Source organism: Amblyomma americanum, chromosome 1 (assembly GCF_052857255.1).
Source record: "Amblyomma americanum isolate KBUSLIRL-KWMA chromosome 1, ASM5285725v1, whole genome shotgun sequence".
Classification (NCBI taxonomy): Eukaryota; Metazoa; Arthropoda; class Arachnida; order Ixodida; family Ixodidae; genus Amblyomma; species Amblyomma americanum.
The window spans coordinates 555858231-555884162 of NC_135497.1; the positions used below are offsets into that span (position 1 = coordinate 555858231).

General features: G+C 46.0%; 4 non-coding genes across 4 annotated transcripts; 2 read left to right on the plus strand and 2 right to left on the minus strand.

Moving 5' to 3' along the window:
• Positions 1 to 8381: 8381 nt before the first annotated feature.
• TRNAL-CAA (transfer RNA leucine (anticodon CAA)) lies at positions 8382 to 8455 on the minus strand. Its single transcript has one exon. It is a non-coding gene; the product is annotated as a tRNA-Leu (tRNA).
• A 1809-nt stretch (positions 8456 to 10264) lies between these two features.
• Positions 10265 to 10338, minus strand: TRNAL-CAA (transfer RNA leucine (anticodon CAA)). The gene has a single exon. It is a non-coding gene; the product is annotated as a tRNA-Leu (tRNA).
• Positions 10339 to 22400: 12062 nt separating this feature from the next.
• Positions 22401 to 22474, plus strand: TRNAS-UGA (transfer RNA serine (anticodon UGA)). Its single transcript has one exon. It is a non-coding gene; the product is annotated as a tRNA-Ser (tRNA).
• A 2736-nt stretch (positions 22475 to 25210) lies between these two features.
• Positions 25211 to 25284, plus strand: TRNAS-UGA (transfer RNA serine (anticodon UGA)). The gene has a single exon. It is a non-coding gene; the product is annotated as a tRNA-Ser (tRNA).
• The last annotated feature ends 648 nt before the right edge of the window (positions 25285 to 25932 follow it).

The following is a 25932-nucleotide window of genomic DNA, read 5'->3' on the forward strand; positions in this document are numbered from 1 at the left end:
GCAAATGAAATGAGGGGCTCGTTTGACAAGCATATTAAGAAAGCCAACAGTCATCGAAACCAAGGTGCATAGGGGAATGTTTTCTTTTTTTTAGTTTCTAATGCCAATGTATTGGTTTAAAGAAAATTCATATAAACCAGCAGAAAAAACGACCATGCCGCCGGTGGCATCCGAACCCACGACCTCCGAATATCGCGTCCGGTGCTCTCACCAACTGAGCTATGGCGACGGCTGTCTAATCTGCTACTTTCGCGGGTATTTATGTTTTGCGTGTAAGCGAAACTCTAGAGTGTTCAACAGCGCAACTCTCGTCCATAGCGGTGGACGTAGCACGTCCTGTAATGCCGCAAGTGTGACGTTAAACTTCATCTAACGGCGAGGGCGGAAACTGTGCGAGAGCCCTCTTATGCTACCTATGGCATCAAGGCTGCCAGAACAAAGACCCCCGTTAAGCTATTAGCAGACAAGGCAAATGAAATGATGGGCTCGTTTGATAAACATATTAAGGAAGCCAACAGTCACCGAAACCAAGGTGCATAGGGGAATGTTATCTATTTTTTGTAATTACTAATGCCAATCAATTGGTTTAAAAAAAATTACTTATAAACGAGCAGAGCAAAACTACCATGCCGCCGGTGGGATCCGAACCCACGACCTCTGAATATCGCGTCCGGTGCTCTTACCAACTGAGCTACGGCGACGGGTGTCCAATCTGCTGCTTTCGTGGGTATTTATGTTTTGCGTGTAAGCGAACCTTGAGAGTGTTCAGCAGCGCCTCCCTCGTCCATAGCGGTGGACGTAGCACGTCCTGTAATACCGCAAGTGTGACGTAGAACGTGATCTAATGGCGAGGGCGGAAACTGTGCGAGAGCCCTCTTATGCTACCTATGGCATCCAAGACAGCCAGAACCGAGACCCTCGCTATGTTATTAGCATACAAGGCAAATGAAATGAGGGGCTCGTTTGATAAACAAGTCAAGTCAAGTCAAGTCAAGTCAGTTTTATTTACATCATTATGATGTGGGCAGGCTCAGGCAAAAAGCGAATGATTTTCGCTTGAGGGAGCCCGAGCCCCCCTACATGGCGTACAGCAAGGGCAAACATTTTTTTTTTTTTAAAAGTACAAAATCCACACACGCTACCTAACAGAATATAATACAAAAAATTTAGAACAATCGATATAAACTCTTGGTATATGTTCATTAATACGCAATACATTGGTGTTAACATAGATGCAAAAGTCATTCGTGTCACACTTTTCACACAAAGGGAATACAGTGGCTTACAAAAAATGATTTCTTAGAGTTTGTGTACTAGATGTTTCAAGAGAAAAACGTTCAAAGATGAATTTGTTTAGTAACCTAGGAACTGCATGACGCATCATCTGTCGACCATGTTCTGTACGGCAAAAGGGAATGGTCCAACGTTCGTGTTTTCGAAACGAGTATGGCGTTGAGTTTGTTTCGAGGGATGACAATGCTGTCAAGAAATTGTCACCGTGAGAAATGGATTTTTTATATCTTATGGCTAAGAAAAATTCGTATAGCTTATGAGCGGGTATGATTTTGAATCTCTTAAACAGTTCTTCGGTATGTGCGAGGTAGTCAACATTTGCTATATAACGTACTGCTTTCTTTTGCAGCATGTATATCTTGTGCAGGTTAGTTTGAGTAGTAGAGCCCCAGACAAGGAAACAGTAGTTAACATACGACATGAATAATGTGTTGTATATTATTAATTTAATCGATACGGGTAGATAGGAGCGAAATTTCGCGAGAATTCCGACGCACTTTGATAAATTGGTTAAAGAGAAGCTAATGTGAGGGTCCCAGCTCATGTTCTTGTTAAAGAAAATTCCTAGTGTTTTTACTGTGTCAACCACCTCTATAATTGAGTTGTCTATTTTTAGCCTAAGATCTGATGTAACGGCACTCTGCCGGTAATGAAAAAGTACCGCTTTTGTTTTTTTACTATTTATTATCAAGGAATTTGCTGCGCTCCACGATTTCAACTTTTCTAACACACTGTTTGTGTTTGAAATGAGCAATGGAATATTATTGCCACTAAATAAGAGACTGGTATCGTCTGCATACAGAACATATTTTGGAAGGTTACTGATATTTGTTATGTCGTTTATGTATACAATAAACAGTAGCGGTCCTAAAATGCTTCCTTGTGGAACTCCAGTGGTTATAGGTTGAAGAGTTGAAACATGCTGATCTATTGTTACACATTGATATCGATGCTGTAGGTAGGACTTTAGTAGACAAGCTGCAGTGCCACGGATTCCATATTTTTCTAGCTTGTTGAGTAGTATTTGATGGTTTAGACGATCAAAAGCCTTCGAGAAATCCACAAAAACACCTATGCACATCTCCCTATTTTCAAGTGCCTCCAGGATTATCTCTTTTTGCATTAGTAAGGCTGTTTCAGTAGACCTGTTTGGGCGGAAACCATGCTGTGACGGATTAATGAGGTTAAGTTTATTGCAAAAGTTCATGAGTCTTTTATGAATTACTCTTTCTAGGCCCTTAGAAAAAATCGGCAGAATAGAAATCGGTCGATAGTTGGACATATCGTTTTTATCGCCACTCTTGAAAAGTACAATCACTCTGGAGATCTGCATTAATTTGGGAAAGCAACCTGTTGATAACGCCAGATTATATATATAAGTCATTAGGGGGGCAATTACGTTCAGCACATATTTAACTGGAATAATTTGTATGCCATCAATATCACGTGATTTGCTATTTTGCAACGAGTTGTATATATTACATACCTCGCATTCATCTGTCGGATCAAAATAAATGCTGCGGCTATTCCTAGGAATTGTGCTGCTCAGAGATTGAGGGTTTTGAGAACTGCTGACAACATCTTTAAAAAATTTGTTAAATTCTTCGGCAAGTTCTCTACCATGTATGCGGCGGCCCTGAAAAACGAGATCTTTGATAACTGGCGACGATGGTGTTCTGTTTAGCAACTTGTTTAGTTTTTTCCATACGTCTGCACTATCTTTACAGGATTCCTGTTGGAACTGATGCTGCAAGAAACGCCTCTTTTCATTTCTCAGGAAGGAATTCAGCTTATTTCTATATTGCTTAAATATTTTTAAATCTAAAAGTGACCTCGTTTTGACAAACTTTTTATATAATCTAGCCTTCTTTTTTATTCGTCTTAAACATTCACGGCTGATCCAGGGCTTTCGGTTGTTATGATGTGGCTTTAAAATAATTTCTCTAAAATGTTCACAGTAAATTCGCTTAAAAATGCATATGAATGTTTCATACGCCTCATCTGCAGTGTCACAGTGGAATACAACATCCCAGTTTTCATTCACAAGACTCGAGTAGAAAGATTCCAAGGTTACAGGGGTGATGTTCTGGACAATTACTGTCGTCGAAGTTTGCGCATGCGTTCTTTTATCTTCACATTCAACAAAAAGGTATATGGGAAAGTGGTCGCTCATGTCGTTACATACAACTCCTGATATTACTTTTTTTGCATCAATGTTAGTGATAAAAAGGTCTATCAAAGTTTCTGTGTACATTGTAACACGTGTTGCAGTTTTAGTAAAGATAGCATGACCATTTGCTTCTACTGTCAAAAGAAAGGTCTCCTGCGCAGGGCAAGATTTTAGCACATCAACGTTGAAATCACCCGCAAGTAATAATTCCAAATCATTTACATTCACGTAGTTGAATAGCAATTCAATGTGGGAAATGAAATTATTGAAATGACCGTTTGGTGGTCGGTAGATCACGCAGTAAATGTAGTTTCTCGATTTCAAGCATAGGCATTCAAAATCTTCAGTCAACAGAGACAGTTCAGGAATTATTTCACATTCTAGATTATTTTTGCTAAGGATTTCAATCCCCCCACCTTGTTTATTAGGTCTGTTTAGGAAGAAACTATTATATCCATCACGCCTGTAAACCTCTGTATCTGTTGAATACCATGTTTCTGTCAACATTATTACGTCGAAGTCAAAAACAAATTCATTTAGAAGGATAGTAAGCTCATCTTCTTTATGCCTTGCTGATCTAATGTTCAGATGAAAGGAACTCAAGCCAATTTTTCTCGATGTATTAAACGTGGTGTTTATGTCGAATGGAGACTCTGCCATTTTACAGGCGAGATGCCAAATGTAAACAAGTGAAGACGCTTAAACCATTTTTTCCACGTCCTGAGCATTGCGAAGGTACAGAATCGATGACGACTCTTCCTTCCTAGCAAGAACCCTACCATTGCTTGTCCAGACAAATTTCCACCCGTTAACTTTCTTTTGTTCAATAGCCATGCCAAGTACTCGCTTTAGCGCTGGACAAAGATGCTCGTTGATGAAAAGGGGCGAGCTCGGTGAAAAACCCAGGTCCTTAGTTGACAAGCGCATTTTACGTGCTTTTTGGAGCACAGCGTCTCGCTTGGGACGGCTTTTGAACTGCACAACGATATTCGGTACAGTGTGGGGGTTTTTTGTAGGAACGCGATGACAAATTTCAATGTCGCCTTTCGCAATAGGCTCCTTTAAAACCTCCCCTATTTTATCAAGAGCATCAGGAAGGTTTTCATCTTCAGAGAAAGGTATCCCTTTAATCTCAAGGTTCCGATTCCTTGAATACTGCTCCGAGAAAGTCACTCGATCCTCGAGCTGTAAAACTTGCGTTTTGAGCGCTTCGCAGTCTTTTAATAGCTTTTCATTAGCCGCTTGGAGCTCTTTGTTTACTTTTGTGAGCTCATCACGTTCTTTCTTGCTGTCCTCGAATTCTTTGTTGAAAAATTCGAGACTTGCTTTTACTTCCCTTAGCTCTTTTCTTAGATCCCGTTCAAGTTTTGCTTGAAATTCGCGCATTTCCTTCCTAAGTTCAGTACATTCACCCATCTCAAATGCAACAAAACAGTGCACACAAGCAACGGCGTTGGCAGCAGTTTGGGCAGAAAGGACAGAAATGGAATTTCACTGTATGCAAAACGTTCTAACCTGCAATGATAGCGGACAAGATTTAGATGGTCTTGTCGGGCTGCCCTTGCTGCTGCCAAGTGATTCCTCGGTGGAAACGCGACCCTTTTTGTAGCAGGCGCTTCCCTGGTGGACGTGACGTCACCGGCGTATTGTTGTCGTCACGCTGGCTGCCTTCCTTGCCGACGCTTGCTTCCAACACCGATGAAATACTGGCCACGCTCTTGATGCTGCAATGATAGCGGACAAGATTTAGATGGTCTTGTCGGGCTGCCCTTGCTGCTGCCAAGTGATTCCTCGGTGGAAACGCGACCCTTTTTGTAGCAGGCGCTTCCCTGGTGGACGTGACGTCACCGGCGTATTGTTGTCGTCACGCTGGCTGCCTTCCTTGCCGACGCTTGCTTCCAACACCGATGAAATACTGGCCACGCTCTTGATGCTGCAATGATAGCGGACAAGATTTAGATGGTCTTGTCGGGCTGCCCTTGCTGCTGCCAACAGTCACCGAAACCAAGATCCATAGGGGAATGTTTTCTATTTTTTTAAATTTCTAATGCCGATCCATTGGTTTAAAGAAAATTACTTATAAACGAGCAGAAAAAACAACCATGCCGCTGGTGGGATGCGAACCCTCGACCTCCGAATATCGCGTCCGCTGCTCTTACCAACTGAGCTACGGCAACAGCTGTCCAATCTGCTGCTTTGTGGGTTTTATGTTTTGCGTGTAAGCGAGCCTTGAGAGTGTTCACCAGCGCCACCCTCGTCCATAGCGGTGGACGTAACACGTCCAGTAATACCGCAAGTGTGACGTAGAACGTCATCTAATGGCGAGGGCGGCAACTGTGCAAGAGCCCTCTTATGCTACCTATGGCATCAAGACTGCCAGAACCGAGACCCCCGTTACGCTATTAGCAGACAAGGCAAATGAAATGAGGGGCTCGTTTGACTAACATATTAAGGAAGCCAACAGTCACCGAAACCAAGATGCATAGGGGAATGTTTTCTATTTTTTTAAATTTTTAATGCCGATCAATTGGCTTAAAGAAAATTACTTATAAACGAGCAGAAATAACAACCATGCCGCCGGTGGGATCCGAACCCATGACCTCCGAATATTGCGTCCGGTGCTCTTACCAACTGAGCTACGGCGATGGGTGTCCAATCTACTGCTTTCGTGGGTATTTATGTTTTGCGTGTAAGCGAACCTTGAGAATGTTCACCAGCGCCACCCTCGTCCATAGCGGTGGACGCAGCACGTCCTGTAATACCGCAAGTGTGACGTAGAACGTCACCTAATGGCGAGGGCGGAAACTGTGCGAGAGCCCTCTTATGCTACCTATGGCATCAAGACTGCCAGAACCGAGACCCTCGTTATGTTATTAGCATACAAGGCAAATGAAATGAGGGGCTCGTTTGACAAACATATTAAGTAAGCCAACAGGCACCGAAACCAAGGTGCATAGGGGAATGTTTTCTTTTTTTAGTTTCTAATGCCAATGTATTGGTTTAAAGAAAATTCATATAAACTAGCAGAAAAAACGACCATGCCGCCGGTGGCATCCGAACCCTCGACCTCTGAATATCGCGTCCGCTGCTCTTAACAACTGAGCTACGGTAACGGCTGTCGAATCTGCTGCTTTCGTGAGTATTGATGTTTTGCGTGTAAGCTAACATTGAGAGTGTTCACCAGCGCCAACCTCGTCCATAGCGGTGGACCTAGCACGTCCTGTAATACCGCAAGCGTGACGTAGAACGTCATCTACTGGCCAGGGCGGAAACTGTGCGAGAGCCCTCTTATGCTACCTATGGCATCAAGACTGCCAGAACCGAGACCCCCGTTACGCTATTAGCAGACAAGGCAAATGAAATGAGGGGCTCGTTTGACAAACATATTAAGAAAGCCAACAGTCATCGAAACCAAGGTGCATAGGGGAATGTTTTCTTTTTTTTAGTTTCTAATGCCAATGTATTGGTTTAAAGAAAATTACTTATCAACAAGCAGATAAAACAACCATGCCGCCGGTGGGATCCGAACCTACGACCTCCAAATATCGCGTCCGGTGCTCTTACCAACTGAGCTACAGCGACGGCTGTCCAATCTGCTGCTTTCGTGTGTATATATGTTTTGCGTGTAAGCGAACCTTGAGAGTGTTCACCAGCGCCACCCTCGTACAGAGCGGTGGACGTAGCACGTCTTGTAATACCGCAAGTGTGACGTGGAACTTCATCTAACGGCGAGGGCAGAAACTGTGCGAGAGCCCTCTTATGCTACCTATAGCATCAAGACTGCCAGAACCGAGACCTACGTTACGCTATTAGCAGACAAGGCAAATGAAATGAGGGGCTCGTTTGACTAACATATTAAGGAAGCCAACAGTAACCGAAACCAAGATGCATAGTTGAATGTTTTCTATTTTTTTAAATTTCTAATGCCAATGTATTGCTTTAAAGAAAATTCATATAAACTAGCAGAAAAAACGACCATGCCGCCGGTGGCATCCGAACCCTCGACCTCTGAATATCGCGTCCGCTGCTCTTAACAACTGAGCTACGGTAACGGCTGTCGAATCTGCTGCTTTCGTGAGTATTGATGTTTTGCGTGTAAGCTAACATTGAGAGTGTTCACCAGCGCCAACCTCGTCCATAGCGGTGGACCTAGCACGTCCTGTAATACCGCAAGCGTGACGTAGAACGTCATCTACTGGCCAGGGCGGAAACTGTGCGAGAGCCCTCTTATGCTACCTATGGCATCAAGACTGCCAGAACCGAGACCCGCGTTACGCTATTAGCAGACAAGGCAAATGAAATGAGGGGCTCGTTTGACAAACATATTAAGAAAGCCAACAGTCATCGAAACCAAGGTGCATAGGGGAATGTTTTCTTTTTTTTAGTTTCTAATGCCAATGTATAGGTTTAAAGAAAATTACTTATCAACAAGCAGATAAAACAACCATGCCGCCGGTGGGATCCGAACCTACGACCTCCAAATATCGCGTCCGGTGCTCTTACCAACTGAGCTACAGCGACGGCTGTCCAATCTGCTGCTTTCGTGTGTATATATGTTTTGCGTGTAAGCGAACCTTGAGAGTGTTCACCAGCGCCACCCTCGTCCAGAGCGGTGGACGTAGCACGTCCTGTAATACCGCAAGTGTCACGTGGAACTTCATCTAACGGCGAGGGCGGAAACTCTGCGAGAGCCATCTTATGCTACCTATAGCATCAAGTCTGCAAGAACCGAGACCCCCGTTACGCTATTAGCAGACAAGGCAAATGAAATGAGGGGCTCGTTTGACTAACATAATAAGGAAGCCAACAGTCACCGAAACCAAGATGCATAGGGGAATGTTTTCTATTTTTTTAAATTTCTAATGCCGATCAATTGGCTTAAAGAAAATTACATATAAACGAGCAGAAAAAACAACCATGCCGCCGGTGGGATCCGAACCCACGACCTCCGAATATTGCGTCCGGTGCTCTTACCAACTGAGCTACGGCGACGGGTGTCCAATCTACTGCTTTCGTGGGTGTTTATGTTTTGCGTGTAAGCGAACCTTGAGAGTGTTCACCAGCGCAACCCTCGTCCATAGCGGTGGACGTAGCACGTCCTGTAATACCGCAAGTGTGACGTAGAACGTCATCTAATGGCGAGGGCGAAAACTGTGCGAGAGCCCTCTTATCCTACCTATGGCATCAAGACTGCCAGAACCGAGACCCTTGTTATGTTATTAGCATACAAGGCAAATGAAATGAGGGGCTCGTGTGACAAACATATTAAGGAAGCCAACAGTCACCGAAACCAAGGTGCATAAGGGAATGTTTTCTATTTTTTTAAATTTCTAATGACGATCAATTGGTTTAAAGAAAATTACTTATCAACAAGCAGATAAAACAACCATGCCGCTTTGGGATCCGAACCTACGACCTCCAAATATCGCGTCCGGTGCTCTTACCAACTGAGCTACAGCGACGGCTGTCCAATCTGCTGCTTTCGTGTGTATTTATGTTTTGCGTGTAAGCGAACCTTGAGAGTGTTCACCAGCGCCACCCTCGTACAGAGCGGTGGACGTAGCACGTCTTGTAATACCGCAAGTGTGACGTGGAACTTCATCTAACGGCGAGGGTAGAAACTGTGCGAGAGCCCTCTTATGCTACCTATAGCATCAAGACTGCCAGAACCGAGACCTACGTTACGCTATTTGCAGACAAGGCAAATGAAATGAGGGGCTCGTTTGACTAACATATTAAGGAAGCCAACAGTAACCGAAACCAAGATGCATAGTTGAATGTTTTCTATTTTTTTAAATTTCTAATGCCGAACAATTGGTTTAAAGAAAATTACTTATAAACGAGCAGAAAAAACAACCATGCCGCCAGTGGGATCCGAATCCGCGACCTCCGAATATTGCGTCCGTTGCTCTTACCAACTGAGCTACGGCGACGGGGGTCCAATCTACTGCTTTCATTGGTATTTATGTTTTGCGTGTAAGCGAACCTTGCGAGTGTTCACCAGCGCCACCCTCGTCCATAGCGGTGCACGTAGCACGTCCTGTAATACCGCAAGTGTGACGTGAAACTTCATCTAACGGCGAGGGCGGAAACTGTGCGAGAGCCCTCTTATGCTACCTATGGCATCAAGACTGCCAGAACCGAGACCCTCGTTATGGTATTAGCATACACGGCAAATGAAATGAGGGGCTCGTGTGACAAACATATCAAGGAAGCCAACAGTCACCGAAACCAAGATGCATAGGGGAATGTTTTCTATTTTTTTAAATTTCTAATGCCGATCAATTGGTTTAAAGAAAATTACATATAAACGAGCAGAAAAAACAACCATGCCGCCAGTGGGATCCGAACCAACGATCTCCAAATATCGCGTCCGGTGCTCTTACCAACTGAGCTACGGCGACGGCTGTCCAATCTGCTCCTTTCGTGTGTATTTATGTTTTGCGTGTAAGCGAACCTTGAGAGTGTTCACCAGCGCCACCCTCGTCCAGAGCGGTGGACGTAGCACGTCCTGTAATACCGCAAGTGTCACGTGGAACTTCATCTAACGGCGAGGGCGGAAACTCTGCGAGAGCCATCTTATGCTACCTATAGCATCAAGTCTGCAAGAACCGAGACCCCCGTTACGCTATTAGCAGACAAGGCAAATGAAATGAGGGGCTCGTTTGACTAACATATTAAGGAAGCCAACAGTCACCGAAACCAAGATGCATAGGGGAATGTTTTCTATTTTTTAAAATTTCTAATGCCGATCAATTGGCTTAAAGAAAATTACATATAAACGAGCAGAAAAAACAACCATGCCGCCGGTGGGATCCGAACCCACGACCTCCGAATATTGCGTCCGGTGCTCTTACCAACTGAGCTACGGCGACGGGTGTCCAATCTACTGCTTTCGTGGGTGTTTATGTTTTCCGTGTAAGCGAACCTTGAGAGTGTTCACCAGCGCCACCCTCGTCCATAGCGGTGGACGTAGCACGTCCTGTAATACCGCAAGTGTGACGTAGAACGTCATCTAATGGCGAGGGCGAAAACTGTGCGAGAGCCCTCTTATCCTACCTATGGCATCAAGACTGCCAGAACCGAGACCCTCGTTATGTTATTAGCATACAAGGCAAATGAAATGAGGGGCTCGTGTGAAAAACATATTAAGGAAGCCAACAGTCACCGAAACCAAGGTGCATAAGGTTATGTTTTCTATTTTTTTAAATTTCTAATGACGATCAATTGGTTTAAAGAAAATTAGTTATAAACGAGCAGAAAAAACAACCATGCCGCCGGTGGGATCCGAACCCACGACCTCCGAATATCGCGTCCGGTGCTCTTACCAACTGAGCTACGGCGACGGCTGCCCAATCTGCTGCTTTCGTGGGTATTAAGTTTTGCGTGTAAGCGAACCTTGAGAGTGCTCACCAGCGCCACTCTCGTCCATAGCGGTGGACGTAGCAAGTCCTGTAATACCGCAAGTGTGACGTAGAACGTCATCTAACGGCGCGGGCGGAAACTGTGCGAGAGCCCTCTTATGCTACCTATGGCATGAAGACTGCCAGAACCGAGACCCCCGTTACACTATTAGCAGACAAGGAAAATGAAATCACACTTGCGGCATTACAGGACGTGCTACGTCCACCGCTATGTAAGAGGGTGGCGCTGGTCAACTCTCAAGGTTTGCTTACACGCAAAATATAAATACCCACGAAAGCAGCAGATTGGACCGCCGTTGCTGTAGCTCAGTTGGTAAGAGCAGCGGACGCTATATTCGGAGGTCGAAGGTTCTGATGCCACCGAAGGCATGGTTGTTTTTCTGCTGGTATATATGAATTTTCATTATACCAGTCGATTGGCATTAGAAATAAAAAAAGAAAACATTACACTATGAACCTTGGTTTCGGTGATTGTTGTCTTCCATAATATGTTTGTCCAACGAGCCCCTCATTTCATTTGCCGTGTCTGCTAATAGCTTAACGCGGGTCTCGGTTCTGGCTGTCTTGATGCCATAGGTAGCATAAGAAGGCTATCGCACAGTTTCCGCCCTCGCCGTTAGATGACGTTCTACTTCACACTTACGGTATTATAGGACGTGCTACGTCCACCGCTATGGACGAGGGTGGCACTGGTGAACACTCTCAAGGTTCGCTAACACGCAAAACATATATACCCAAGAAAGCAGCAGATTGGACAGCCGTCGCCGTAGCTCAGTTGGTAAGAGCACCGGACGCGATTTTCGGAGGTCGTGGGTCCGGATCCCACCGGCGGCATGGTTTTTCCTGCTGGTTTATAAGTAATTTTGTTTAAACCAATTGATTGGCATTAGAAATTTAAAAAAAGAAAACATTTCTCTATGGATCTTTGTTTCGGTCACTGTTGGCTTCCTTAATATGTTTGTCAAACGAGGCCCTCAATTCATTTGCCTTGCATGCTAATAGCGTAACGGGGGTCTCGGTTCTGGCAGTCTTGATGCCACAGGTAGCATAAGAGGGCTCTCGCACAGTTTCCGCCCTCGCCGTTAGATGAAGTTCTACGTCACACTTGCGGTATTATAGGACGTGCTACGTCCACCGCTATGGACGAGGGTGGCGCTGGTGAACGCTCTCAAGGTTCGCTTACACGCAAAAAATAAATACCCACGAAAGCAGCAGATTTGACAGCCGTCGCCGTAGGTCAGTTGGTAAGAGCACCGGACGCGATATTCGGAGGTCGTGGGTTCGGATACCACCGGCGGCATGGTTGTTTTTTCTGCTGGTTCATAAGTAATTTTCTTTAAACCAAAGGATTGGCATTAAAAATTTAAAAAAATAGAAAACATCCTCCAATGCACCTTGGTTTCGGTGACTGTTGGCTTTCTTAATATGTTTGTCAAACGAGCCCCTCATTTCATTTGCCTTGTCAGCTAATAGCTTAACCTGGGTCTCGGTTCCGGCAGTCTTGATGCCATAGGTAGCATAAGAGGGCTCTCGCACAGTTTCCGCCCTCGCCGTTAGATGACGTTCTACGTCACACTTGCGGTATTACAGGACGTGCTAGGTCCACCGCTATGTACGAGGGTGGCGCTGGTCAACACTATCAAGGTTCGCTTACACGCAAAATATAAATACTCACGAAAGCAGCAGATTGGACAGCCGTTGCCGTAGCTCAGTTGGTAGGAGCAGCGGACGCGATATTCGGAGGTCGAGGGTTCTGATGCCACCTACGGCATGATTGTTTTTCTGCTGGTATATATGAATTTTCTTTATACCAATAGATTGGCATTAGAAATAAAAAAGAAAACATTACACTATGCACGTTGGTTTCGGTGATTGTTGGCTTCCTTAATATGTTTGTCAAACCAGCCCCTCATTTCATTTGCCTTTTCTGCTAATAGCTTAACGGAGGTCTCGGTTATAGCAGTCTTGATGAAATAGGTAGCATAAGAGGGCTCTCGCACAGTTTCCGCCCTCGCCGTTAGATGACGTTCAACGTCACGCTTGCGGTATTACAGGACGTGCTACGTCCACCGCTATGGACGAGGGTGGCGCTGGTGAACACTCTCATGGTTCTCTTACACGCAAACAATAAATACCCACGAAAGCAGCAGACTGGACAGCCGTTGCCGTAGCTCAGTTGGTAAGAGCAGCGGACGCGATATTCGGAGGTAGACCGTTCGGACGCCACCGGCGTCATGGTTGTTTTTTCTGCTGGTTTATATGAATTTTCTTTATACCAATTGATTGGCATTAGAAATAAAAAAAGAAAACATTACACTATGCACCTTGGTTTCGGTGATTGTTGGCGTCCTTAATATGTTTGTCCAACGAGCACCTCATTTCATTAGCCTTGTCTGCTAATAGCTTTACGGGGGTCTTGGTTCTGGCAGGCTTGATGCCATAGGTCGAATAAATAGGGCTCTTGCAGTTTCCGCCTTTGCCTTTAGATGACCTTCTACGTCACACTTGCGTTATTACAGAACGTGCTATGTCCACCGCTATGGACGAGGGTGGCGCTGGTGAACACTCTCAAGGTTCGCTTACACGCAAAACACATATACCCAAGAAAGCAGCAGATTGGACAGCGGTCCCCGTAGCTCAGTTGGTAAGAGCACCGGACGCCATATTCGGAGGTCGTGGGTCCGGATCCCACCGGCGGCATGGTTTTTCCTGTTGGTTTATAAGTAATTTTCTTTAAACCAATTGATTTTCATTTGAAATTAAAAAATAACAAACATTCCCCTATGCATCTTTGTTTCGGTGACTGTTGGGTTCCTTAATATGTTTGTGAAACGAGCCCCTCATTTCATTTGCCTTGTCTGCTAATAGCTTAACGGGGTCTCGGTATGGCAGTCTTGATGCTATAGGGCGCATAAGAGGGCTCTCGCACAGTTTCCGCCCTCGCAGTTAGATGACGTTCTACGTCAAACTTGCGGTATTACAGGACGTCCTACGTCCACCGCTATGGACTTGAGTGGCGCTGGTGAACACTCTCAAGGTTTTCTTACATGCAAAACATAAATACGCACGAAAACAGCAGATTGGACAGCCGTGGCTGTAGCTCAGTTGGTAAGAGCACCGGACGCGATATTCGGAGGTCGTGGGTTCGGATACCACCGGCGGCACGGTTGTTTTTTCTGCTGGTTCATAAGTAATTTTCTTTAAACCAAATGATTGGCATTAGAAATTTTAAAAAAAAGAAAACATCCTCCAATGCACCTTGGTTTCGGTGACTGTTGGCTTCCTTAATATGTTTGTCAAACGAGCCCCTCATTTCATTTGCCTTGTCAGCTAATAGCTTAACGGTGGTCTCGGGTCTGGCAGTCTTGATGCCATAGGTAGCGTGAGAAGGCTCTCGCACAGTTTCCGCCCTCGCCGTTAGATGACGTTCTAAATCACACTTGCGGTATTACAGGACGTGCTACGTCCACCGCTATGGACGAGGGTGGCGCTGGTAAACACTCTCAAGGTTCGCTTACACGCAAAACATAAATACCCACGAAAGCAGCAGATTGGGCAGCCGTCGCCGTGGCTCAGTTAGTAAGAGCACCGGACGCGATATTCGGAGGTCGAGGGTTCGGACGCCACCGGCGACATGGTCGTTTCTTCTGCTGGTTTAAAAGAATTTTCAATAATCTAATCGATTCGCATTAGAAATTCAAAAAAAAAGAAAACATTCCCCTATGCACATTGGCTTCGATGACTGTTGGCTTTATCAATATGTTTGTCAAACGAGCCCCTCATTTCATTTGCCTTTTCTGCTAATAGCTTAACGGAGGTCTCGGTTCTAGCAGTCTTGATGCCATAGGTAGCATAAGAGGGCTCTCGCACAGTTTCCGCCCTCGCCGTTAGATGACGTTCAACGTCACTCTTGCGGTATTAGAGGACGTGCTACGTCCACCGCTATGGACGAGGGTGGCGCTGGTGTACACTCTCAAGGTTCTCATACACGCAAACAATAAATACCCACGAAAGCAGCAGATTGGACAGCCGTTGCCGTAGCTCAGTTGGTAAGAGCAGCGGACGCGATATTCGGAAGTAGACCGTTCGGACGCCACCGGCGTCATGGTTGTTTTTTCTGCTGGTTTATATGAATTTTCTTCAAACCAATTGATTGGCATTAGAAATTAAAAAAATATTAATCATTCCCCTATGCACCTAGGTTTCGGTGGTTGTTGGCTCCCTAATATGTTTTTCAAACGAGCCCCTAATTTCATTTGCCTTGTTTGCTAATAACGTAAGGGGGTCTCAGTTCTGGCAGTCTTGATGCCATAGGTAGCATAAGAGGGATCTCGCAGAGTTTCCGTCCTCGCCGTTAGGTGACGTTCTACGTCACACTTGCGGTAATACAGGACGTGCTACGTCCACCGCTATGGATGAGGGTGGCGCTGGTGAACGCTCTCAAGGTTCGCTTACACGCAAAACATAAATACCCACGAAAGCAGCAGATTGGACAGCCGTCGCCGTAGCTCAGATGATAAGAGCACCGGACGCGATATTCAGAGGTCGTGGGTTCGGATCCCACCGTCGGCATGGTTGGTTTTTTCTGCTGGTTAATATGTAATTTTCTTTAAACCAATCTATTGGCATTAGAAATTTTTAAAAATAGAAAAAATTCCTCTATGCACCCTGGTTTCGGTAACTGTTGGCTTCCTTAATATGTATGTCAAACGTGCCCCTCATTTCATTTGCCTTGTATGCTAATAGCGCAACGGGGGTCTCGGTTCTGGTAGTCTTGATGCCACAGGTAGCATAAGAGGGCTCTCGGACAGTTTCCGCCCTCGCCCTTAGATGACGTTCTATGTCACACTTTCGGTATTACAGGGCGTGCTACGTCCACCGCTATGGACGAGGGTGGCGCTGGTGAACGCTCTCAAGGTTCGCTTACACGCAAAACATAAATACCCACGAAAGCAGCAGATTGGACAGCCATCGCCGTAGCTCAGTTGGTGAGAGCAGCGGACGTGATATTCGGAGGTTGTGGGCTCGGATCCCACCGGCGGCATGGTTGTTTTTTCTGCTCGCTTATAAGTAATTTTCTATAAACCGATCGATTGGCATTAGAAATTAAAAAATAGAAAACTTTCCCCTATGCACCTTGGTTTCGGTAGCTGTTTGCTCCCTAATATGTTTGTCAAACGAGCCCCTCATTTCATTTGCCTTGTATGCTAATAGCGCAACGGGGGTCTCGGTTCTGGCAGTCTTGATGCCACCGGTAGCATAAGAGGGCTCTCGCACAGTTGCCGCCCTCGCCATTACCTGACGTTCTACGTCACACTTGCGGTATTACAGGACGTCCTTCGTCCACCGCTATGGACGAGGGTGGCGCTGGTGAACACTCTCCAGGTTCGCTTACGCACATAACATAAATACCCACGAAAGCAGCAGATTGGACAGCCGTCGCCGTAGCTCAGTTGGTAGGAGCACCGGACGCGATATTCGGAGGTCGTGGGTCCTGATCCCACCGGCGGCATGGTTTTTTCTGCTGGTTTATAAGTAATATTCTTTAAACCAATATATTGGCATTAGAAATTTAAAAAAAAAAGAAAACATTCCCCTATGCACCTTTGCTTCGGCGGCTGTTGGCTTACTTAATATGTTTGTGAAACGAGCCCCTCATTTCATCTGCCTTGTCTGCTAACAGCGTAACGGGGGTCTGGGTTCTGGCATTCTTGATGCTATAGGTAGCATAAGAGGGCTCTCGCACAGTTTCCGAACTCGCCCTTAGATGAAGTTCCACGTCACACTTGCGTTATTACAGGACGTGCTAGGTCCACCGCTATGAACTAGGGTGGCACTGGTGAACACTCTCAAGGTTCCTTTACACGCAAAACATAAATACCCACAAAAGCTCACATTGGACTGCCGTCACCGTAGCTCAGTTGGTAAGAGCACCGGACGCGATATTCGGAGGTCGTGGGTTCGGATCTCACCGGCGGCATGGTTTTTTTTCTGCTGGTTTATAAGAATTTTCTTTAAACCAATTGATTGGCTTTAGAAATTAAAAAAGAAAACATTCCCCTATGCACCTTGCTTTCGGTGACTGTTGGCTTCCTTAATATGTTTGTAAAACCAGCCCCTCATTTCATTTGCCTTGTCTGCTAATAGCTTAACGGGGGTCTCGGGTCTGGCAGTCTTGATGCCATAGGTAGCATAAGAGGGCTCTCGCACAGTTTCCGCCCTCGCCTTTAGATAACGTTCTAAATCACACTTGCGGTATTACAGGACGTGCTACGTCCACCGCTATGGACAAGGGTGGCGCTGGTGAACACTCTCAAGGTTCGCTTACACGCAAAACATAAACACCCACGAAAGCAGCAGATTGGACAGCCGTTTCCATAGCTCAGTTGGTAAGAGCAGCGGACGCGATATTCGGAGGTCGTGGGTTTGGATCCCACCGGCGCCATGGTTGTTTTTTCTGCTGGTTTATAAGATTTTTCTTTAAACCAATTGATTGGCATTAGAAATGAAAAAAAAGAAAGCATTCCCCTATGCACCTTGGTTTCGGTGACTGTTGGCTTCCTTAATATGTTTGTCAAACGAGCCCCTCATTTTATTTGCCTTGTCTTCTATAGCTTAACGGTTGTCTCGGGTCTGGCAGTCTTGATGCCAAAGGTAGCATAAATGGGCTCTCCCACAGTTTCTGCCCTCACATTTAAATAACGTTCTAAATCACACTTGCGGTATTACAGGACGTGCTACGTCCACCGCTATGGACGAGGGTGGCGCTGGTGAAAACTCTCAAGGTTCGCTTACACGCAAGACTTAACTACACACGAAAGTAGCAGATTGGACAGCCGTCGCCGTAGCTCAGTTGGTGAGAGCAGCGGACGTGATATTCGGAGGTTGTGGGTTCGGATCCCACCGGCGGCATGGTTGTTTTTTCTGCTCGTTTATAAGTAATTTTCTTATAACCAATTGATTGGCATTAGAAATATAAACAAATAGAAATCATTTCTCTATGCACCTTGGTTTCGGTGACTGTTGGCTTCCTTAATATGTTTGTCAAACGAGCCACTCATTTCATTTGCCTTGTCTGCTAATAGTGTAACGGGGGTCTCGGTTCTGGCAGTCTTGATGCCACCGGTAGCATAAGAGGGCTCTCGCACAGTTGCCGCCCTCGCCATTACCTGACGTTCTACGTCACACTTGCGGTATTACAGGACGTCCTTCGTCCACCGCTATGGACGAGGGTGGCGCTGGTGAACACTCTCCAGGTTCGCTTACGCACATAACATAAATACCCACGAAAGCAGCAGATTGGACAGCCGTTGCCATAGCTCAGTTGGTAAGAGCAGGGGACGTGATATTCGGATGTCGAGGGCTCTGATGCCACCGGCGGCATGCTTGTTTTTTCTGTAGGTTTATATGAATTTTCTTTATACCAATTGATTGGCATTAGAAATAAAAAAAGAAAACATTCCACTATGCACCTTCGTTTCGGTGATTGTTAGCTTCCTTAATATGTTTGTCCAACGAGCCCCTCATTTCATTTGCCTTGTCTGCTAATAGCGTAACGGGGGTCTGGGTTCTGGCATTCTTGATGCTACAGGTAGCATAAGAGGGCTCTCACACAGTTTCCGCCCTCGCCCTTAGATGAAGTTTTACGTCACACTTGCGGTATTACAGGACGTGCTACGTCCAACGCTATGGACGAGGTTGGCGCTGGCGAACACTCTCAAGGTTCGCTTACATGCAAAACATATATACCCAAGAAAGCAGCAGATTGGACAGCCGTCGCCGTAGCTCAGTTGGTAGGAGCACCGGACGCGATATTCGGAGGTCGTGGGTCCTGATCCCACCGGCGGCATGGTTTTTTCTGCTGGTTTATAAGTAATATTCTTTAAACCAATATATTGGCATTAGAAATTTAAAAAAAAAAGAAAACATTCCCCTATGCACCTTTGCTTCGGCGGCTGTTGGCTTACTTAATATGTTTGTGAAACGAGCCCCTCATTTCATCTGCCTTGTCTGCTAACAGCGTAACGGGGGTCTGGGTTCTGGCATTCTTGATGCTATAGGTAGCATAAGAGGGCTCTCGCACAGTTTCCGAACTCGCCCTTAGATGAAGTTCCACGTCACACTTGCGTTATTACAGGACGTGCTAGGTCCACCGCTATGAACTAGGGTGGCACTGGTGAACACTCTCAAGGTTCCTTTACACGCAAAACATAAATACCCACAAAAGCTCACATTGGACTGCCGTCACCGTAGCTCAGTTGGTAAGAGCACCGGACGCGATATTCGGAGGTCGTGGGTTCGGATCTCACCGGCGGCATGGTTTTTTTTCTGCTGGTTTATAAGAATTTTCTTTAAACCAATTGATTGGCTTTAGAAATTAAAAAAGAAAACATTCCCCTATGCACCTTGCTTTCGGTGACTGTTGGCTTCCTTAATATGTTTGTAAAACCAGCCCCTCATTTCATTTGCCTTGTCTGCTAATAGCTTAACGGGGGTCTCGGGTCTGGCAGTCTTGATGCCATAGGTAGCATAAGAGGGCTCTCGCACAGTTTCCGCCCTCGCCTTTAGATAACGTTCTAAATCACACTTGCGGTATTACAGGACGTGCTACGTCCACCGCTATGGACAAGTGTGGCGCTGGTGAACACTCTCAAGGTTCGCTTACACGCAAAACATAAACACCCACGAAAGCAGCAGATTGGACAGCCGTTTCCATAGCTCAGTTGGTAAGAGCAGCGGACGCGATATTCGGAGGTCGTGGGTTCAGATCCCACCGGCGCCATGGTTGTTTTTTCTGCTGGTTTATAAGATTTTTCTTTAAACCAATTGATTGGCATTAGAAATGAAAAAAAAAGAAAGCATTCCCCTATGCACCTTGGTTTCGGTGACTGTTGGCTTCCTTAATATGTTTGTCAAACGAGCCCCTCATTTTATTTGCCTTGTCTTCTATAGCTTAACGGTTGTCTCGGGTCTGGCAGTCTTGATGCCAAAGGTAGCATAAATGGGCTCTCCCACAGTTTCTGCCCTCACATTTAAATAACGTTCTAAATCACACTTGCGGTATTACAGGACGTGCTACGTCCACCGCTATGGACGAGGGTGGCGCTGGTGAAAACTCTCAAGGTTCGCTTACACGCAAGACTTAACTACACACGAAAGTAGCAGATTGGACAGCCGTCGCCGTAGCTCAGTTGGTGAGAGCAGCGGACGAGATATTCGGAGGTTGTGGGTTCGGATCCCACCGGCGGCATGGTTGTTTTTTCTGCTCGTTTATAAGTAATTTTCTTATAACCAATTGATTGGCATTAGAAATATAAACAAATAGAAATCATTTCTCTATGCACCTTGGTTTCGGTGACTGTTGGCTTCCTAAATATGTTTGTCAAACGAGCCACTCATTTCATTTGCCTTGTCTGCTAATAGTGTAACGGGGGTCTCGGTTCTGGCAGTCTTGATGCCATAGGTAGCATAAGAGGGCTCTTGCACAGTTTCCGCCCTCGCCGTTAGATGACGTTCTACGTCACACTTGCGGTATTACAGGACGAGCTACGTCCACCGCTATGGATGAGGGTGGCGCTGGTGAACACTATCAAGGCTCGCTTACACGCAAAACATAAACACCCACGAAAGCAGCAGTTTGGACAGCCGTTTCCGTAGCTCAGATGGTAAGAGCAACGGACGCGATATTCGGAGGTCGTTGGTTCGGATCCCACCAGCGGCATGGTTGTTTTTCTTCTGGTTTATAAGAATTTTCTTGAAACCAATGTATTGGCTTTAGAAATTAAAAAAAGAAAACATTCCCCTATGCACTTCGATTTCGGTGACTGTTGGCTTCCTTAATATGTTTATCAAACGAGCCCCTCATTTCATTTGCCTTGTCTGCTAATAGCTTAATGGGGGTCTTGGTTCTGGCAGTCTTGATGCAATAGGTAGCATAAGAGGGCTCTCGCACAGTTTCCGCCCTCGCCGTTAGATGACGTTCTACGTCACACTTGCGGTATTACAGGACGTGCAACGTCCACCGCTATGGACAAGGGTGGCGCTGGTGAACACTCTCAAGGTTCGCTTACACGCAAAACATAAATACCCACGAAAGCAGCAGATTGGACAACCGTTGCCGTAGCTCAGATGGTAAGAGCAGCAGACGCGATATTCGCAAGTCGATGGTTCAGATCCCACCGGCGGCATGATTATGTTTTCTGCTGGTTTATAAGAATTTTGAATAAACCAATTGATTGGCATTAGAAATTTAAAAAAAAACATTCCCTTATGCTCCTAGGTTTCGATGACTGTTGGCTTTCTTAATGTGTTTGTCGAACAAACCCCTCATTTCATTTGCCTTGTCTGCTAATAGCTTATCGGGTGTCTCGGTTCTGGCAGTCTTGATGCCATAGGTAGCATTAGAGGGCTCTCGCACAGTTTCCGCCCTCGCCATTAGTTGACGTTCTACATCACACTTGTGGTATTACAGGACCTGCTACGTCCACCGCTATGGACGAGGGTGGCGCTGGTGAACACAATCAAGGTTCGCTTACACGCAAAACATCAATACTCACGAAAGCAGCAGATTCGACAGCCGTTACCGTAGCTCAGTTGTTAAGAGCAGCGGACGCGATATTCAGAGGTCGAGGGTTCGGATGCCACCGGCGGCATGGTCGTTTTTTCTGCTGGTTTATATGAATTTTCTTTAAACGAATTGATTGGCATTAGAAATTAAAAACAGAAAGCATTCCCCTATGCACCTTGGTTTCGGTGACTTTTGGCTTCCTTAATATGTTTGTCAAACGAGCCCCTCATTTCATTTCCCTTGTCTTCTAATAGCTTAACGGGGGTCTCGGGTCTGGCAGTCTTGATGCCAAAGGCAGCATAAATGGGCTCTCCCACAGTTTCTGCCCTCACATTTAGATAACGTTCTAAATCACACTTGCGGTATTACGGGACGTGCTACGTCCACCGCTATGGACGAGGGTGGCGCTGGTGAACACTCTCAAGGTTCGCTTACACGCAAAACTTAACTACACACTAAAGCAGCAGATTGGACAGCCGTTGCCGTAGCTCAGTTGGTGGGAGCAGCGGACGTGATATTCGGAGGTCGTGGGCTCGGATCCCACCGGCGGCATGGTTGTTTTTTCTGCTCGCATATAAGTAATTTTCTATAAACCAATCCATTGGCATTAGAAATTAAAAAAATAGAAAACTCCCCGATGCACCTTGGTTTCGGTGACTGTTGGCTTCCTTAATATGTTTGTCAAACGAGCCCCTCATTTCATTTGCCTTGTCTGCTAATAGCTGAACGGCGGTCTCGGGTCTGGCAGTCTTGATGCCAGAGGTAGCATAGCAGGGCTCTCGCACAGTTTCCGCCCTCGCCTTTAGATAACGTTCTAAATCACACTTGCGATATTACAGGACGTGCTACGTCCACCGCTATGGACGAGGGTGGCGCTGGTGAACACTCTCAAGGTTCGCTTAAAGGCAAAACGTAAATACCCACGAAAGCAGCAGATTGGACAGCCGTCGCCGTAGCTCAGTTGGTAAGAGCACCGGACGTGATATTCGGAGGTGGTGGGTTCGGATCCCACCGGCGGCATGGTGGTTTTTTCTGCTCGTTTATATGTAATTTTCTTTAAACCAATTGATTGGCATTACAAATTAAAAATTAGAAAACTCCCCTATGCACCATGGTTTCGGTGACTGTTGGCTTCCTTAATATGTTTGTCAAATGAGCCCCTCATTTCATTTGCCTTGTCTGCTAATAGCTTAACGGGGGTCTCGGGTCTGGCAGTCTTGATGCCATAGGTAGCATAAGAGGGCTCTTGCAAAGTTTCCGCCGTCGCCTTTAGATGACGTTCTAAATCACACTTGCGGTATTACAGGACGTGCTACGTCCACCGCTATGGACGAGGGTGGCGCTGGTGAACACTCTCAAGGTTCGCTTACACGCAAAACATAAACACCTACGAAAGCAGCAGATTGGACAGCCGTTTCCATAGCTCAGTTGGTAAGAGCAGCGGACGCGATATTCAGAGGTCGTGGGTTCGGATCCCACCGGCGCCATGGTTGTTTTTTCTGCTGGTTTATAAGAATTTTCTTTAAACCAATTGATTGGCATTAGAAATTAAAAAAAGAAAGCATTCCCCTATGCACCTTGGTTTCGGTGACTGTTGGCTTCCTTAATATGTTTGTGAAACGAGCCCCTCATTTCATTTGCCTTGTCTTCTAATAGCTTAACGGGGGTCTCGGGTCTGGCAGTCTTGATGCCAAAGGTAGCATAAATGGGCTCTCCCACAGTTTCTGCCCTCACATTTAGATAACGTTCTAAATCACACTTGCGGTATTACAGGACGTGCTACGTCCACCGCTATGGACGAGGGTGGCGCTGGTGAACACTCTCAAGGTTCGCTTGCACGCAAGACTTAACTACACACGAAAGCAGCAGATTGGACAGCCGTCGCCGTAGCTCAGTTGGTGAGAGCAGCGGACGTGATATTCGGAGGTCGTGTGTTCGGATCCTACTGGCGGCATGGTTGTTTTTTCTACTCGTTTATAAGTAATTTTCTTATAACCAATTGATTGGCATTAGAAATATAAAAAAATAGAAATCATTTCTCTATGCACCTTGGTTTCGGTGACTGTTGGCTTCCTTAATATGTTTGTCAAACGAGCCACTCATTTCATTTGCCTTGTCTGCTTATAGTGTAACGGGGGTCTCGGTTCTGGCAGTCTTGATGCAATAGGTAGCATAAGAGGGCTCTCGCACAGTTTCCGCCCTCGCCGTTAGATGATGTTCTACGTCACACTTGCGGTATTACAGGACGAGCTACGTCCACCGCTATGGACGAGGGTGGCGCTGGTGAACACTCTCAAGGTTCGCTTACACGCAAAACTTAACTACACACGAAAGCAGCAGATTGGACAGCCGTCGCCGTAGCTCAGTTGGTGACCGCAGCGGACGTGATATTCGGAGGTCGTGGGTTCGGATCCCACCGGCGGCATGGTAGTTTTTTTCTGCTCGTTTATAAGTAATTTTCTTATAACCAATTCATTGGCATTAGAAATATAAAAAATAGAAATCATTTCTCTATGCACCTTGGTTTCGGTGACTGTTGGCTTCCTTAATATGTTTGTCAAACGAGACACTCATTTCATTTGCCTAGTCTGCTAATAGTGTAACTCGGGTCTCGGTTCTGGCAGTCTTGATGCCATAGTTAGCATAAGAGGGCTCTCGCACAGTTTCCGCCCTCGCCGTTAGCTGACGTTCTAAGTCACACTTGCGGTATAACAGGACGAGCTACGTCCACCGCTATGGACGAGGGTGACGCTGGTGAACACTCTCAATGTTCGCTTACACGCAAAACATAAACACCCACGAAAGCAGCAGTTTGGACAGCCTTTTCCGTAGCTCGGTTGGTAAGAGCAGCGGACGCGATATTCGGAGGTCGTGGGCTCGGATACCACCGGCGGCATGGTTGTTTTTCTGCTGGTTTATAAGAATTTTTTTTTAACCAATTGATTGGCATTAAAAATTAAAAAAAGAAAGCATTCCCCTATGCACCTTCGTTTCGGTGACTTTTGGCTTCCTTAATATGTTTGTCAAACGAGCCCCTCATTTCATTTGCCTTGTCTTCTAATAGCTTAACGGGGTCTCGGGTCTGGCAGTCTTGATACCAAAGGCAGCACAAATGGGCTCTCCCACAGTTTCTGCCCTCACATTTAGATAACGTTCTAAATCACACTTGCGGTATTACGGGACGTGCTGCGTCCACCGCTATGGACGAGGGTGGCGCTTGTGAACACTCTCACGTTTCGCTTACACGCAAATCTTAACTACACACGAAAGCAGCAGATTGTACAGCCGTCGCCGTAGCTCAGTTGGGGGGAGCAGCGGACGTGATATTCGGAGGTCGTGGGTTCGGATCCCACCGGCGGCATGGTTGTTTTTTCTGCTCGTTTATAAGTAATTTTCTTATAACCAATTGATTGGCATTAGAAATATAAAAAAATAGAAATCATTTCTTTATGCACTTTGGTTTCGGTGACTGTTGGCTTCCTTAATATGTTTGTCAAACGAGCCACTCATTTCATTTGCCTTGTCTGCTAATAGTGTAACGGGGGTCTCGGTTCTGGCAGTCTTGATGCTATAGGTAGTATAAGAGGGCTCTCGCAGTTTCCGCCCTCGCCGTTGGATGACGCTCTACGTCACGCTTGCGGTATTACAGGACGTGCTACGTCCACCGCAATGGACGAGGGTGGCGCTGGTGAACACTCTCAAGGTTCGCTTACGCGCAAATCTTAACTACACACGAAAGCAGCAGATTGGACAGCCGTCGCCGTAGCTCAGTTGGTAAGAGCACCGGACGTGATATTTGGAGGTCGTGGGTTCGGATCCCACCGGCGGCATGGTTGTTTTTCTGCTGGTTGATAAGTAATTTTCTTTAAACCAATTGATTGGCATTAGTAATTAAAAAAAATAGAAACCATTCCCCTATGCACCTTGGTTTCGGTGACTGTTGGCTTCCTTAATATGTTTGTCAAACGAGACACTCATTTCATTTGCCTAGTCTGCTAAATGTGTAACGGGCGTCTCGGTTCTGGCAGTCTTGATGCCATAGTTAGCATAAGAGGGCTCTCGCACAGTTTCCGCCCTCGCCGTTAGCTGACGTTCTAAGTCACACTTGCGATATTACAGGACGAGCTACGTCCACGGCTATGGACGAGGGTGGCGCTGGTGAACACTCTCAATGTTCGTTTACACGCAAAACATAAACACCAAGGAAGCAGCAGATTGGACAGCCGTTTCCGTAGTTCGGTTGGTAAGAGCAGCGGACGCGATATTCGGAGGTCGTGGGTTCGGATACCACCGGCGGCATGGTTGTTTTTTCTGCTGGTTTATAAGAATTTTCTTTAAACCAATTGATTGGCATTAGAAATTAAAAAAAGAAAGCATTCCCCTATGCACCTTGGTTTCGGTGACTTTTGGCTTCCTTAATATGTTTGTCAAACGAGCCCCTCATTTCATTTGCCTTGTCTTCTAATAGCTTAACGGGG